The sequence below is a fragment of the Canis lupus genome, chromosome 26 (genome assembly GCF_011100685.1).
Source record: "Canis lupus familiaris isolate Mischka breed German Shepherd chromosome 26, alternate assembly UU_Cfam_GSD_1.0, whole genome shotgun sequence".
Lineage (NCBI taxonomy): Eukaryota > Metazoa > Chordata > Mammalia > Carnivora > Canidae > Canis > Canis lupus.
The window spans coordinates 27650979-27667372 of record NC_049247.1 but is presented as its reverse complement, the minus strand read 5'-3'; the positions used below and the strand labels follow the sequence as shown (position 1 = coordinate 27667372).

Genomic DNA, 16394 nt, shown 5'->3' with positions numbered 1-16394 from the left:
GGTACTTGCTAATTTTATAGGAGACCTTGGTACCTGGTTCTTCCTCCCCATCCCCAAGGCGCAAGCTTTGGGTCATTGTCTGTCCTTGGTCCTCTAATCTGGCCTCACAGCAGTCTCCTATTTGAAAACGGTTTTTCAAATACAAATCTGACAGTCTGCTACTTAAGTCCTGAACAGCTCCTCTGGACCCCAAGATCAAGGACATAGCACATAAGACACAGCACGGCGCACAGCATAGTGTGGTACAAACACTCTCCCAGCAGCTCCCTAGGGATCTCCCTGAAGTGCCTGGGCTGCTCCTCTCAGCCCAGGCTGCTCCCAGGGCCCCACCAGTCAGATCAGTTTGATCTGTCCCAGTCCCTGGACATGACCCCCTTGGTGCAGGCCAGCCCTTTTTGGGTCCCTAGACCTGGCCCCTGTAAATATTTATGAATGAGTGGCAGGGAGGACATCCTTGAGAGAGTCTCAGCCAAGCCCTTGCTCCCATCTCTGCCTTGCAGACCATCTCTGCTATTGCACCATTTTATTCCCACACAGGACATGCTGATGAGATCACAGTGTTCAGTTCTCCGACTTCTTATAGTCTTGAGACCGTGCCTCCGTGCTGCGTGACCTTGGGGAGGTCAACCTACCTCTCTGGACCTCTATATTACTCTGCAAGATGGGGATAACACCAGGATCTGACTTGCATGGCCACAGAGAGAAATGTTCTGCCCTTAAAACGATTAGTACCGACTGGGCACATCTTGCTCCTGCCTCCGTGTTTCTGCCCTACCCAGAGGACAAGGGTGAGGCAAAGGTGGCACTAGTGCAAAATGTAAGAGATGCCAAAAATGCAATAATCAAGATAAATAATATTTTCATACAATACTCAAAGCTAAAAATTCGTGCAAAAAAAAATCCACGCAGGACAAATATCAACACATTAAACACAGTTAGTGTCTGCCCAGGCCCCTTCTCTCTGGCTGATTCTTCCTTCACCCCCTACTTCCCTTCACCACTGCTCTCTTCTTGGATGCCCACTCCTGGCTCCCCACTCAGGGAACTCCATATATTCCCACCATGACTCTTTTGGCTCCTTACCTGTCTCATAGGCTTCGAAAGCTGGACATGCAACTTCTTCCTGCTAGGGCTCTGCTCGGTGGTGCCACGTTGGGGACAGGGGGCCATGGGCACCCACGGCCAGACTCAGCTGCAGTAGGGGTTCTGCTCCAACAGGGACCTCACAGCCCATCATGGCCTCATATGCTCTCAGGGTGGAAGCTCGGCTTGAACTTTCTGGAGAGGGCCCAGTGCCTCTTGTTGGCAGCGGCTTCCCAGTGTGCCTGGCCCAGATGGCCCTGTCCTCTGCCTGGGCCTTCTCTGGTCCCTGCACCCAGTGCCCAGCCCTCTCCAGAGCCCATGGCTGTTACTCCTGGGGAGCTCCCTCAGAGTGACATCTGCCAACTGCCCTGCTGTGGTCAAGTCCTGGGCCCCACCTCCTTCCCCTGAAGCCTGACCATAGTCCCCGCCCCTGAGGTCCCGGGCTGGGCATACCTGACCTGCCTTTTTTCCCTATTATTCCCCAAGGGTGTCCCAGATCTGTGGAGCCTCTCCCTGGGGCCTGAAGCGGCCGTCAGGAGCAGCTGAGTGCCCAGTGGGTCAGGAATCACCAGGACCCGATTCCTTGGGGGTGGAGCTCCAAGAGGGGCTAGGGCTCCTCTTCTGCCCAATACCCCCAGGCTGGGTCCTTGCGTGCTCCACTTCTTTGGTGAGTTTGGTCAAGACTGGCTGTTTCCCCTGTGGTCATCTCAGCTTCTCAGCTGGGCAAGGGCCCCGCAAGGAATGATTCTACATCCCTCACTCAAGCAGGCTCAAGAATGTTGAAACTTTCCATATCTAGGTGACTTTTGGGCCTTAGTTCCCTCATCTGTAAAATGGACACAGTTCTTCTGCAGCAGGGCTGTCATGAAGATGAATGAGATCATGTGAATGCTAAGACCCAGATATAGCAGGTTTTGAATGATTGCCCATTCCCTTTCTACCTTCCTCTGACTTTGGACTTTAGAACAACTGCTGGTGTGTCCTGGGGCGCGTGTGCCTGTTTTACGGGTGAGAAGACTAAGGTCCAGAGAAATGAATGCAGGGGCCAACGTTATTCTGGGAGTGGGCGTCAGGGTGTGTGAAAATCTAGGAGCGATGCAGCAGCTCTCTGTCCACCTGGAAGGCTTGTGCTTTGCTTGCAAGAGAGCCGAGGTTTGGGTTCTTTTAGGAAGGGATGCAGGAGAGACGGGCTGCACAGGTCTGTTGGAAAGGCCAGGAATATAATAAATAGGTAATGCAGTAAGACTGATGCAGACAATGGGGCCGGCTGCTGGCTGGGCTGAGATTGTCTTGCCCATTTGAGAATGAGAAAATTGATGTTCAAACAGGCTCTATGCAGAAACCTGACCCTGGCGCAGCTCCAGAACATGCTTTGTTGATGACGACCCCACTCTCCAGGCCTGGCAAAGTCACCGCTCAGTGCAGAACAGGTGGCAGGATCCCGCCTGTCAACCAGAACCTCCCCTTTTGCTTTTCACTTGTCTTTTTTGCTGCAAAGTCTTTCATACACCTGCTCAAGTGCAGGTCTACAGTCACATAGGGCCTCTTGTTTCTGTGTCTAAAAGAAGCGTCCAAGGGCCTGCCAAAGTAACTTTCCTGGAAGGTCCATTTAAGAGCTGTCTGGCCCATGTTTTTTTTTTTAAGATTTTATTAATTTATTCATGAGAGACACGGAGGGGAGAGAGAGAGAGAGAGAGAGAGAGAGAGAGAGAGAGAGGAGAGAGAGGCAGAGACACAGGCAGAGGGAGAAGCAGGCTCCATGCAGGGAGCCTTACCTACGACTCGATCCTGGGTCTCCAGGATCAGGCCCTGGGCTGAAGGCGGCGCCAAACTGCTGAGCCACCCGGGCTGGAGTCAGGCACTCCTTAACTTTCCTGCTACATTTGGCAAAGATCATCCTTTCCATGGGATGAAGCCCATGCTTGCCTCTGACCTTGGGTTCCTGGTACCTTGGGGGCTGGAGCAGGGTGAGCCCCAGGGGTGTAGGCTGAAGCTCTTCCATCCCAGCACCCCTGTGTGAGTGTGACATGCACCTGCTATCTAGGGCCTAGAAGCTGTGGTTCTCTGGGGGATAGCCTCAGCTGTTGGGAAGAAGAAGGGGCTGTCCCTAAAGGCAGCATCTCAGATGTACCCCCTTTCCTACCGCTGCACCTGCCACAGCCTCTGGGCAGCCACTGCTGCAGACCACATCCTCTTGTGGTGGCTGTGGTCAGAAATCTGGGTCTGGCTTGTTTCCTGGGGACCCCAGAGGGATAAGCTGGGTCTTCCCAGTTGGTGTAGCTGCAGCTCCGGCCCACTTAGTCCTGCCCCTCACCCCTCCCTGGATTAAGATTTGCCAAGGGCAAATATGGCTGGGCCAGGGGAACCCCGGTGCAGCTGTCCTGGTAGGCCCCCTGCTGAGGGGCCCCGTCTCCTCTGTGCCCTGCCCCAGCTCTTCTATCATGGAGTGGAAGGGGTGCATCCCTATCCAATCACTTCGGCCCTGCTTCCCATGTCAGAGGGTGTCCCCAGCCTCCTGCTGGTCAGTCTCCTGCCCACTCTGTACTCCACAGACCACAGAGACTGCCTGCATCGGAATCTGCCCAGCTCCTTTCTCCCCTCCACCCTAAACTCAAGCTAGCTGGGCCTTTTCATCTCACTGTTGTGCCTGATGTGTGTGTGTGTTTGTGTGTGTGTGTGTGTGTGTGTGTGTGTGTGTGTCTGGGGATGTGACAAAGGTTCTGGAATCTCAGAAAGTTCAGAGTCAAGGTCTGGCTCTGTAGCTTCTGAGTCCCCCTCTGAGGGCTTCCCATGAACCCTGAAGACCTCTGCCTCCCTGGTGATCCTGAGGGTGCAGCCTTCCCTCCCCAGCTCTCCTCCAGAAAATGGAAAGAGAATTATACTGCTTCTGTAGATGTCACAGACTCACTGCCCTGGTGGGGGCCTTCTAGCTCCCTCAACTGATGAATAAACTGAAGCACAGAGAGAGAGAGAGAGAGAGAGAGAGAGAGAGAGAGTTTCTTTCCTAAAACACACAGCAATTTGGTTAAAGACTGTGTTCTGGGACTTACCAGTACCAGTCAGAGACCTGGGAGGATTAGTCTTTTTTTTTTTTTTTTATTGCTAAAGAGGTGTGGCCAGTCTGGAACTGATGGGTGGGATGGGGGGGTGTGCTTCAGAACATTTCAGTGACTTAACCTCTAACATTCCCAATCCAACCGCCTGGAGTGCACCCCAAGAGGACAGTCCAATAGGGGGCAGCAAAGACCAGCAATAGAAGGAGGCTGAACCCCAGAAAGGGCTGGAGATCAGGAAGGGTAGGCCGGAGGCCAGGGAAAGGTTCCAGCCAAGGGAGCAGGTGGGAGGATGCTGAGTCCAACTCTGGTTCTGCACGGTGTCCACCTCATCCCTGGAATCACCGCCTGGGGGGAGACGAGTGAAGCGAGTCACTCCAGAGTAGGGTGGGATCTGACCTGACTTACATTTTTGATGTTCTCATCATCACAGAATTTTTCTGCATTCATTGCGATTTCCAAAAATATTGCATTAGATATTATTTATCTTGATTACTGAGTTTTGGGGTCCTCCCTTATATTTTACATGCAACGACAGTGTCTTACTCTGCTCACACTGGTCGTGTCCCTGGAACTCCAGGAAACTCTGGAGCAGGTGGGAGTTAAACAGGGGAACGGAGTTCTGGTGGGCTTTGCCAACACCCTGAGGTTCCGGATTCACCTCACCAGATGGGTTGATCTTTGCATAGTGAAGCCCTGTTTTCCAGGCCCTTTCCAAAGTCAGATTGATACCTGGGAGGGGAACCCTACCACGGCAGGACCTGCGTGGCAAGTGGTGGCTTGGTAGCAGCCACAGCTCCTTCAACTCTTCCACCAGGAACAATCATCTTAGCAGGTTCTCATCTGGACAGCACATGTCCTTAGAGGGTGGTGCAGTCTCCTTTATTACAGTCACAGGAAGTGCTCCCTCCTAATGGCTACCAATACTAATGTGATTTATATTTGATTCAGACCTCAATATTCCCTAAAGCCCACACATTCTCCCATTTATTTATAACTATATTATATGTGGCACAACATCATAGCTATTCCATTGTATGTTGCAAATTAGATATTAACAAATAGCCTAATGTCCTATTTTGTTTATAAAAAGTTATTATAAAAGAGATGATCATCACCATGACCAAGTAGGATTTATCCCCAGGACACAAGGCTGGTTCAACACTCGTAAAACAATCAATGTGATTCATCATATCAGCAAGAGAAAAGCCAAGAACCATATGATCCTCTCATTAGATGCAGAGAAAGCATTTGACAAAATACAGCATCCATTCCTGATCAAAACTCTTCAGAGTGTAGGGATAGAGGGAACTTTCCTCGACATCTTAAAAGCCATCTACGAAAAGCCCACAGCAAATATCATTCTCAATGGGGAAGCACTGGGAGCCTTTCCCCTCAGATCAGGAACAAGACAGGGAGGTCCACTCTCACCACTGCTATTCAACATAGTACTGGAAGTCCTCGCCTCAGCAATCGGACAACAAAAAGACATTAAAGGCATTCAATTGGCAAAGAAGAAGTCAAACTCTCCCTCTTCACTAATGACATGATACTCTATATAGAAAACCCAGGGATCCCTGGGTGGCGCCGTGGTTTGGCGCCTGCCTTTGGCCCAGGGCGTGATCCTGGAGACCCGGGATCGAATCCCACATCGGGCTCCCGGTGCATGGAGCCTGCTTCTTCCTCTGCCTGAGTCTCTGCCTCTCTCTCTCTCTGTGACTATCATGAAAAAATAAATAAAATCTTTATCAAAAAAAAAAAAGAAAACCCAAAAGCCTCCACCCCAAGATTGCTAGAACTCATACAGCAATTTGGTAGCGTGGCAGGATACACAATCAATGCCCAGAAATCAGTGGCATTTCTATACACTAACAATGAGACTGAAGAAAGAGAAATTAAGGAGTCAATCCCATTTACAATTGCACCCAAAAGCATAAGATACCTAAGAATAAACCTAACCAAAGAGGTAAGGGATCTATACCCTAAAAACTATAGAACACTTCTGAAAGAAATTGAGGAAGACACAAAGAGATGGAAAACTATTCCATGCTCATGGATTAGCAGATTAATATTGTGAAAATGTCAATGTTACCCAGGGCAATTTACACGTTTAATGCAATCCCTATCAAAATACCATGGACTTCCTTCAGAGAGTTAGAACAAATTATTTTAAGATTTGTGTGGAATCAGAAAAGACCCCGAATAGCCAGGGGAATTTTAAAAAAGAAAACCATATCTGGGGGCATCACAATGCCAGATTTCAGGTTGTACAACAAAGCTGTGGTCATCAAGACAGTGTGGTACCGGCACAAACACAGACACATAGATCAATGGAACAGAATAGAGAACCCAGAAGTGGACCCTGAACTTTATGGTCAACTAATATTCGACAAAGGAGGAAAGACTATCCATTGGAAGAAAGACAGCCTCTTCAATAAATGGTGCTGGGAAAATTGGACATCCACATGCAGAAGAATGAAACTAGACCACTCTCTTCCACCATACACAACGATAAACTCAAAATGGATGAAAGATCTAAATGTGAGACAAAATTCCATCAAAATCCTAGAGGAGAACACAGGCAACACCCTTTTTGAACTCGGCCACAGTAACTTCTTGCAAGATACATCCACGAAGGCAAAAATGAACTATTGGGACTTCATCAAGATAAGAAACTTTTGCACAGCAAAGGATACAGTCAACAAAACTAAGACAACCTACAGAATGGGAGAAGATATTTGCAAATGACATCTCAGATAAAGGGCCAGTTTCCAAGATCTATAAAGAACTTCTTAAACTCAACACCAAAGAAACAAACAATCCAATCATGAAATGGGCAAAAGACATGAAGAGAAATCTCACAGAGAAAGACATAGACATGGCCAACATGCATATGAGAAAATGCTCAGCGAGGAGGGAGAGTTTGACTTCTTCTTTGCCAATTTGAATGCCTTTAATGTCTTTTTGTTGCCTGATTGCTGAGGCTAGGACTTCCAGTACTATGTTGAATAGCAGTGGTGAGAGTGGACATCCCTGTCTTGTTCCTGATCTTAGGGGAAAGGCTCCCAGTGCTTCCCCATTGAGAATGATATTTGCTGTGGGCTTTTCGTAAATGGCTTTTAAGATGTCGAGGAAAGTTCCCTCTATCCCTACACTCTTTTTTTGATCAGGAATGGATGCTGTATTTTGTCAAATGCTTTCTCTGCATCTAATGAGAGGATCATATGGTTCTTGGTTTTTCTCTTGCTGATATGATGAATCACATTGATTGTTTTACGAGTGTTGAACCAGCCTTGTGTCCCGGGGATAAATCCTACTTGGTCATGGTGAATACTTATCATAATGTACTGTTGGATTCTATTGGCTAGTATCTTGTTGAGAATTTTTGCATCCATGTTCATCAGGGATATTGGTCTGTAATTCTCCTTTTTGGTGGGGTCTTTGTCTGGTTTTGGAAGTAAGGTGATGCTGGCCTCATAGAACGAATTTGGAAGTACTCCATCTCTTTCTATCTTTCAAACAGCTTTAGTAGAATAGGTATGATTTCTTCTTTAAACGTTTAATAGAATTCCCCTGGGAAGTCATCTGGCCCTGAACTCTTGTGTCTTGGGAGGTTTTGGATGACTACTTCAATTTCATCCCTGGTTATTGGCCTGTTCAGGTTTTCTATTTCTTCTTGTTCCAGGTTTGGTAGTTTGCAGCTTTCCAGGAATGCGTCCATTTCTTCTAGATTGCCTAATTTATTGGCATATAGCTGTTCATAATATGTTTTTAAAATCGTTTGTATTTCCTTGGGGTTGGTAGTGATCTCTCCTTTCTCATTCATGATTTTATTAATTTGAGTCTTCTCTCTCTTCTTTTTAATAAGGTTGGCTAATGGTTTATCTATCTTATTAATTCTTTCAAAGAACCAACTCCTGGTTCTGTTCCACAGTTCTTCTGGTCTCGATTTCATTGAGTTCTGCTCGAATCTTAATTAACTCTCTTCTTCTGCTGGGTGTAGGGTCCATCTGCTGTTTTTTTCTTTAGCTCCTTTATGTGTAAGGTTGACTTTTGTATTTGAGTTCTTTCCAGTTTTTGAATGGATGCTTGTATTGCGATGTATTTCCCCCTTACGACTGCTTTTGCTGCATCCCAAATATTTTGAATGGTTGTATCTTCATTCTCATTAGTTTCCATGAATCTTTTTAATTCTTCCTTAATTTCCTGGTTGACCCTTTCATCTTTTAGCAGGATCGTCCTTAACCTCCACGTGTTTGAGGTCCTTCCAAACTTCATGTGATTTCGTTCTAATTTCAAGGCATTACGGTCTGAGTATATGCAAGGGACAATCCCAATCTTTTGGTATCGGTTCAGACTGGATATGTGACCCAGTATGTGGTCTAATCTGGAGAAAGTTCCATGTGCACTTGAGAAGAATGTGTATTCAGTTGCCTTTAGATATAAAGTTCTGTAGATATCTGTGAAATCCATCTGGTCCAGTGTATCATTTAAAGCTCTTCTTTCTTTGGAAATGTTGTCCTTAGAAGACCTATCAAGTGTAGAAAGCGCTAGATTGAAGTCCTCTAGTATAAGTGTATTATTCTCTAAGTATGTCTTAACTTTGGTAATTAATTGATTGATATATTTGGCAGCTCCCTCATTCGGGGCATATATATTGAGGGTTGTTAAGTCCTCTTGTTGGATAGATCCTTTAAGTATGATATAGTGTCCCTCTTCATCTCTCACTACAGTCTTCGGGGTAAATTTTAGTTTATCTGATATAAGAATGGCTACCCCTGCTTTCTTTTGAGAACCATTTGAATGGTAAATATTTCTCCAACCTTTTATTTTCAGGCTGTAGGTGTCCTTCTGTCTAAAATGAGTCTCTTGTAGACAGCAAATAGTTGGGTCCTGCTTTTTTATCCAGTCTGAAACCCTGTGCCTTTTGATGGGGTCATTAAGCCCGTTTACGTTCAGAGCTACTATTGACAGATATGAGTTTAGTTTCATCATGATATCTATTCAGTCCTTGTACTTTATGGTCAACTAATATTTGATAAAGAGGAAAGACTATCCATTGGAAGAAAGACTGTCTCTTCAATAAATGGTGCTGGGAAAATTGGACATCCACATACAGAAGAATGAAACTAGACCACTCTCTTGCACCATACACAAAGATAAACTCAAAATGGATCTAAATGTGAGACATGATTCCATCACAATCCTAGAGGAGAACACAGGCAACACCCTTTTTGAACTCGGCCACAGTAACTTCTTGCAAGATACATCCACGAAGGCAAAAATGAACTATTGGGACTTCATCAAGATAAGAAGCTTTTGCACAGCAAAGGATACAGTCAACAAAACTCAAAGACAACCTACAGAATGGGAGAAGATATTTGCAAATGACGTATCAGATATAGGGCTAGTTTCCAAGATCTATAAAGAACTTCTTAAACTCAACACCAAAGAAACAAACAATCCAATCATGAAATGGGTAAAAGACATGAAGAGAAATCTCACAGAGGAAGACATAGACATGACCAACATGCACATGAGAAAATGCTCTGCATCCCTTGCCATCAGGGAAATACAAATCAAAATCACAATGAGATACCACTTCACACCAGTGAGCATGGGGAAAATGAACAAGGCCGGAAACCAAAAATGTTGGAGAGGATGCGAAGAAAAGGGAACCCTCATACACTGTTGGTGGGAATGTGAACTGGTGCAGCCACTCTGGAAAACTATGTGGAGGTTCCTCAAAGAGTTAAAAATAGACCTGCAAAAAAGAACAAAAACAAAACAAAACAAAAACAACAACAACAACAACAACAAAAATAGACCTGCCCTACGACCCAGCAATTGCACTGTTGAGGATTTACCCCAAAGATTCAGATGCAATGAAACTCCGGGACACCTGCACCCCAATGTTTCTAGCAGCAATGTCCACAATAGCCAAACTGTGGAAGGAGCCTCGGTGTCCATCGAAAGATGAGTGGATAAAGAAGATGTGGTTTATGTATACAATGGAATATTACTCAACCATTAGAAACGACAAATACCCACCATTTGCTTCAACGTGGATGGAACTGGAGGGTATTATGCTGAGTGAAGTAAGTCAATCGGAGAAGGAGAAACATTGTATGTTCTCATTCATTTGGGGAATATAAATAATAGTGAAAGGGAATATAAGGGAAGGGAGAAGAAATGCGTGGGAAATATCAGAAAAAGAGACAGAACATAAAGACTCTTAACTCTGGTAATCGAACTAGGGGTTATGGAAGGGGATGAGGGTGGGGGTGGGGTGAATGGGTGATGGGCACTGAGGGGGGTACTTGACGGGATGAGCACTGGGTGTTATTCTGTATGTTGGCAAATTGAACACCAATAAAAAATAAATTTAATATAAAAAATAAAATAAAATAGATGATCACATAAAATTGACATTATTTTATTGCTTGACCATGTCTCCAGACACATCCTCTAGTTTTAAGTGATTTTATAATATTCCCCCAATTACCCACCCAGAGGTTTACTCGTATTGACAAATAGATCCAGACAGATACTACCAGAAGCACATCCGAATAGTATCATTGACAGTGAGGACTGGCTTTCCCAATTAGATTACACAGTGTGGCTTCTCCCTAGATTGAATGATTCATATTGGCAGCCCCAAATTTTGGAGAAAAAAAATATACTTAAAGCACATGAGAAGATGAAAGCATGTTTCTCAAAAAAAAAATACTGTATTTGCAAATATGCATGATGATTACAGGCATTTTAATTTTTTCTCAATCTCTTAAACTCTGTCACACACAAAGTGTCTTTTAGTAAGTTCTGGTCAAGTTCCTTGGTGCATATCCCTGATATGAAATTAGGAAAGTGGATGACAAATGGCTGGGAGACAGCTCTGTGCAGATGGCCCCCTTTTCCCTGGAAGCTGATTCTGGGATGGGGTCAGACTGCAGGAGGTTTACCGGAAGAGTGACTGGAACCAACTCGTGTACAAGGGATGGATGGGAAGCAGGGTGGACAGAAGAAGAAATCAGCTACTGTGGAGCTTTGCTGCTGGGATGGCCCTTCCGAGCTTCTCCAGGTGGGCTGAGAGGCTGGGCCTTCAGACTCTCACAATGATCAACCTTTGGACGCCCGCTGCCCAGGTCAGGACCATGACTTGGCTCCAGGTGGCTCTCTTCATCAAGGTTGCTGACAGATGAAGGCAGGGCTGTCTGTGGGCACCTTTCCCAGCAGATGGGGCAATAAACCCTTCATTCCAGAAAGGGTCTGGTGGTGCATCAAACTGTCTACCAGTTCAAGTCCTCTTGAAGTCAGGTGGTTTCCCATTCTCTGCTTTCAGCAAAATTATAAGAATATGAAATAGAGCTGCCAGTTGATAGGTCATTGAAAAAAATAATTTTTCACAACTGGCCACTAATGATTTTTAGCATATAGGTAGGAAGAAGCTCAGATCTGTGAGTGAAATTGTATCACAAATTTTCTGTTTATGGGGACAAAGTTTCTTCGAGTTGCATATAAAAATGGAAGCCAGAACAGAAGAGATGCAGGGCCCTGCTTCATTTTAGCAGGATGTTATATTCATCTATGGATCCATGTATCAACTCTATTTAATGATTATCTACATGAAGTTTAATGTTTATGTTGTTTTGATCACATATTGCTATGAATAATTATGATGCAAACCCAGTGTGGCAGAAAAGAATTTAATGCTCAAGATTACAGGCTATGAAAGTAAATTTTAGGGACACCAGGGTGGCTCAGTGGTTGAGCCTCTGCCTTTGGCTCAGGTCGTAATCCCAGGGTCCTGGAATCGAGTCCTGCATCTGGTTCCCAACAGAGCACCTGCTTCTCCCTCTGCCTGTGTTTTTGCCTCTCTCTCTCTCTCTCTGTGTCTTTCATGAATAAGTAAGTAAAATCTTGAGAAAAAAAGAAACTAAGTTTTAGAATGTAAATTTAATGTATATTTCTAGGACTGAGATGTACAGGGGGACAATGGATAAAAGATTTTGAGGTATAAAATGGTATAAATGGATGGAAAATTTCTAAATGTTAGAGAAGAATTTTAAAAAAGAGTGGGCATCCAATCACAATGTTACTCACTTCCGTTCTATATATGTAAAGCGTGTCGTCAATGTTTGACACACCTCTGATGAAACTTTACATATCAACTTAGAAAGCAGCAGGGAGTGTGAACCCGGATTCTCTTGGGGGTGGGTGGGTTGTGGTGCGGAGCGCCCAGCTGTGGACTCTGTCCTTCTCCCCTGAGGAGATTCTTCTCAATGCATAAACGTCCAGGCTCTCTGTGCAGAGTGATCACATAAACTAACAGGCAGAAGGGCCTCCGCGAATTAGGGGCCAGCTAGGAGCTAACTCCAGGGATCACTCCTGGGAGAAGTGAGTGAGGAGCTAAGACCAGAGAGGGGACAATGTTCAGCTAGTAGGGGGACCTCTGGGCCCACAAGGTGCTGACCACAGCCTCTGTGACTCATAACAGTACCCCCGCCACCTGCCATTTCTCAGCAGGGTAAATGGAGGCACTGAGAGGGCAACCTGCTAGAGTCTCCCAGCCCTGGAGGGCCGGGACCAGGACCAGAGAGGATGGCTGACCTACTGGCCTACAATTGCTCAGACAGCTGGTGAGAGTGAGCGTCAGGCCAGGGTAGGAGGGTTTGGGTCCCATTCCTCTATCTGCCTGTGTCTCTGTGAGTCACTGCCAGGTGCTCCAACTGCCATGGCTGGTGGCACAGTAATAGCCGCGTCCTCGCTGGGGGCCCACTAATGGTCAGGGTGGCTGTGTTCCCCGAGTTAGTGCCTGAGAATTGCTCAGAGAATCCTGAGGGCTGGGAGCAATCATCATCGATAAGCATCACGGGAGCCTGGCTTGGCTTCTGCTGGTACCAGTGAGCACTTTTTCTTCCAGAGTTGTCTCTCCCACAGGTGATCCTGGCCATCTGTCCCAGGGCCACTGACATAAACAGGGATTGAGTCAGCTTGTTGGCAGCCATGGAACCTGCAAGAGAGGACATGAGAGGTGGGTTTCCAGCTGAGGGACTCTGCCTTCCTGGCCTGGCCTGAGCTCCAGGGATTCTCTTACTTAGCCCTCAGAATTGGCCCCTCCCATCAATCTCAGCCCAAGAGGCCCATGGGCCTGGATGGAGCCTTTGAGCCAATGTGAACCCCTGGGCCCTCTTCTCTGGGTAGGTGTAGCCCCTTAGAGCTCACACTGAGCCAGTGAGCACAGTGGGGTGTTTCACCCCTCCAGCCCCTCATCCTGTGGCAAGGTGAAGAGATCCTGTCCCCCACTGCAACAGGAGCTCAGAGTCAGGGTCAGGCTTGTCCCAAATCCCAATGAGCCCAGGTGTAGCACCTATGTGGTGAGCCAGGAGGCTGAGGAGTAAGGGGTCCAGGCCATTGTGGAGATGCCCTGATTCTGCTCCCAAGGCCTGAGACTGGGCAAAGTTCCTCCCAGGCCTCTCTTATCCCCTTGCAGGACAGACCTGCTGGTCATGCAAATCAGCCATGGCTCAGGGGCTGCTGCTGAGGAACTTGTGGTTTCAGAGAAGAAAGGGCTTAGCCCCAAGGAGCACAGAGAGGGGAGAAGTGTCCCTCGTAGTTTCCACCCTCAGCTCAGGGGATCCTCCTTCTCCTGGTGGTCACATAGTCATGGTGGTAATGCTGAGATAGTCCTGGGCACCCAGGTCTTTCCTCTGTTCCATTCTGGCTCAGATGGGAGGGTGGTTAATATCATCCAGGACTTCTAAGTGTCTCATCCATCGTTGTGATAGAAACCACCTGCTGGTCTGCTACTAGTTTCACCTTCAGAAACCTTTGTCTCCTCTGACACTCCCAGGCCCCAGGGTAGTCACCCTTCTTGTCCCCACTCCAGGGAAATCCTGAGTACTTAAGGGCAGCATCCTACTGCAGATCGCAGTTTGTGATCTGTGAACACCTGAATCTGAATAAAGTTCCTCCCTTGCCAGGTGCACATGTTAAAGGCCCATGGAGGTGCTGCAAGTACCTGCCCTTGGCCATGAGCTCCTGGTCAGGTAGTAGGCGCCATTTCTCAGTATCTCTGATGTGTGGTGAGGGAGGGACACATCATGTGCTCAAAAGATAAGATTTGAGTAAAAGAGAATGAAATTTGGTTGTGAATTATATGAATATCTCATGTGAAATTAAAATTATATTTTTAATTTCATTGCTAGCAAAAATGCATTAAGTGATAAAAATAGTTAATGTAATTTATGAGGTTGAGTAATGGTTCTTGAATAACTGCTGTATCCTTGGAATGGGAAAAGAAAAAAGAAAAGGAAAAGGAAAAGGAAAAGAAAAAGAAAAAGAAAAAGAAAAAGAAAAAGAAAAAGAAAAAGAAAAAATGTTTGGCATCAGCCCCCTAGAGAGGGAGGAAAGGAGGAAATTTTCCTTGTGGCTGGTTGGGAGGCTCTCAGAGCAAAGAGGGGTGGGTGGGTGGGAGGTGGGAGAGCTGGGGTGGGTGGGATATGTGTTCTCAGAGGTAGTGGGTTTTATAGACTTTCAAGAGGTTTGGCAACACTGGGGTGTGTGTAGGATATTGAAGTCCCAATACTGTGCCAGAGAAATGGGTAATTACTGCAAGATCTGGATCAGAATAGGAAGGAACCAAAAGATTTTGTACATTAGAGTCAAACATGACACTCAAGAAGGAGGATGGATACCTTTTCCTTCAGATCTCAGGTCACGGTTTGCATGTTTGAAGCCATGATGCCAGGCCCGCTCCATCACCAGATGGCCAGCCTGGTGATCTCTGCTGCTCCTCTGGGCCATGGCAATCGCTGAGGGGCTCATGCCATGCCCTCTGGGATGTGTATATGCTTTCAGTAGGTCATGCATTAGAACTATGTGGTTTTGCTTCTCCCTGGTCAGGATTCATGCGTCTAGGAATTGGAGTGGAAATGGGAGTGACAGACTCACTCTTATCCCCAGTAAGCCACCAACAAAATGTTCCCTTCTCATCCCTGGCATTCTGCGCTCTGCTTGACTGTGCCCCACTGCTGGTTAAGAGTGTGCCATGGCCCTTCCTGGCTCCTCCTTGCAGTGGGGCACTGGGAAAGTAGGGGACACTGGCTGCCGTGATTCATGGTGACTATCAAGAGGGAATTGGTTTTCTACTACCCATCTGGGGTAAGCAGGTGTGTGTATGGATTCAGGAGATCCCCTAATATTCCTGGGACCGTGATTATAGTCATAAATTCACCACAAGCCAATTCAGCAGGTCTGATAATGGACAGATCTTCCAGAATGAAGGTTTGGTGATCCCAACTGGCAGGAATGATGACAAGCTCAGGTATCTGCTGACGGAAAGGGCATATGGAGTGGCGAGTGAAGAAGGTAATTACAGACACCACAGTGACCACAAGGTAGTAGCAGAAATGAGCCTGATGCAAGGAGCAAGTGTTTTTTCCTTATGGTGACATGAATATGTTTGAGTATATATTAATAATATGCTTTTGTTCTATTCTTCTATCTCATTCCATTATTGTCAAACATCAGATGGGTTAACACAGTTAACTTTGTCTCAATATAGAAGTCATATGATATCAAATCAGTTGGGTCAAAAATAACTATCACTACAGACCACAGTATATTTTGTATCCTCTTGTGGGGAAAGGCTGAGCATGTTTGTAATTTTTCATTGGATAAAATTCATCATTTAGGTGGAAGCAAGGTTATCAATATTCTATTTAGTTAGGTTAGCCTGGATAGGGTGGATTTCATGATTTCATGTAGATGAGGGGTGGACCATGGGGGCTTATGGAGTGTCGACATTGACGGGCTGGCTGTATCCACAGAATTGTCCACAGAATTGTCCACATTTCTGGGTTCGGTGGGTTTAAAGAGAGAATCTTGTGCAAGATGTGGGGGGTAGATGTAAGGCAGCACTCATTGTGCATCTCCTGTGGCTGTGCATCTTCAGGCCACTTTGTAGAAGGAGGCAACTGTTTCAATGTCCCTCATTTGCCGTCAGGATGGATGTGACTCTCCAATTGTCAGAACGCAGAGCACCTAGTGTGTCTGCCTCTTTTTTTTAAATAATAAATTTATTTTTTTATTGGTGTTCAATTTGCCAACATACAGAATAACACCCAGTGCTCACCCTGTCAATTGCCCCCCTCAGTGCCCGTCACCCATTCGTTTTTTAAAAATACAAGGAATGAACTGTTCTGTTGCTGATTTTGACACACGTAACAGGGTTTGGGAAGGGCCAAACCAGAGTTT

The 16394-nt window shown here is 46.1% G+C and overlaps 2 protein-coding genes, 1 pseudogene and 1 gene segment (V, D, J or C); all 4 read right to left on the bottom strand.

The window, feature by feature from the left end:
- LOC119869150 (immunoglobulin lambda-1 light chain-like) overlaps nucleotides 1-16394 on the bottom strand; it is a 1083218-nt gene that overhangs the window by 57157 nt on the left and 1009667 nt on the right. The window lies entirely within an intron of this gene.
- Nucleotides 1-16394, bottom strand: part of LOC119866215 — a 743285-nt gene that overhangs the window by 16173 nt on the left and 710718 nt on the right.
- LOC119877599 (immunoglobulin lambda-1 light chain-like) overlaps nucleotides 1-16394 on the bottom strand; it is a 153915-nt gene that overhangs the window by 33778 nt on the left and 103743 nt on the right. The window lies entirely within an intron of this gene.
- LOC111092617 lies at nucleotides 12311-13551 on the bottom strand (annotated as a pseudogene).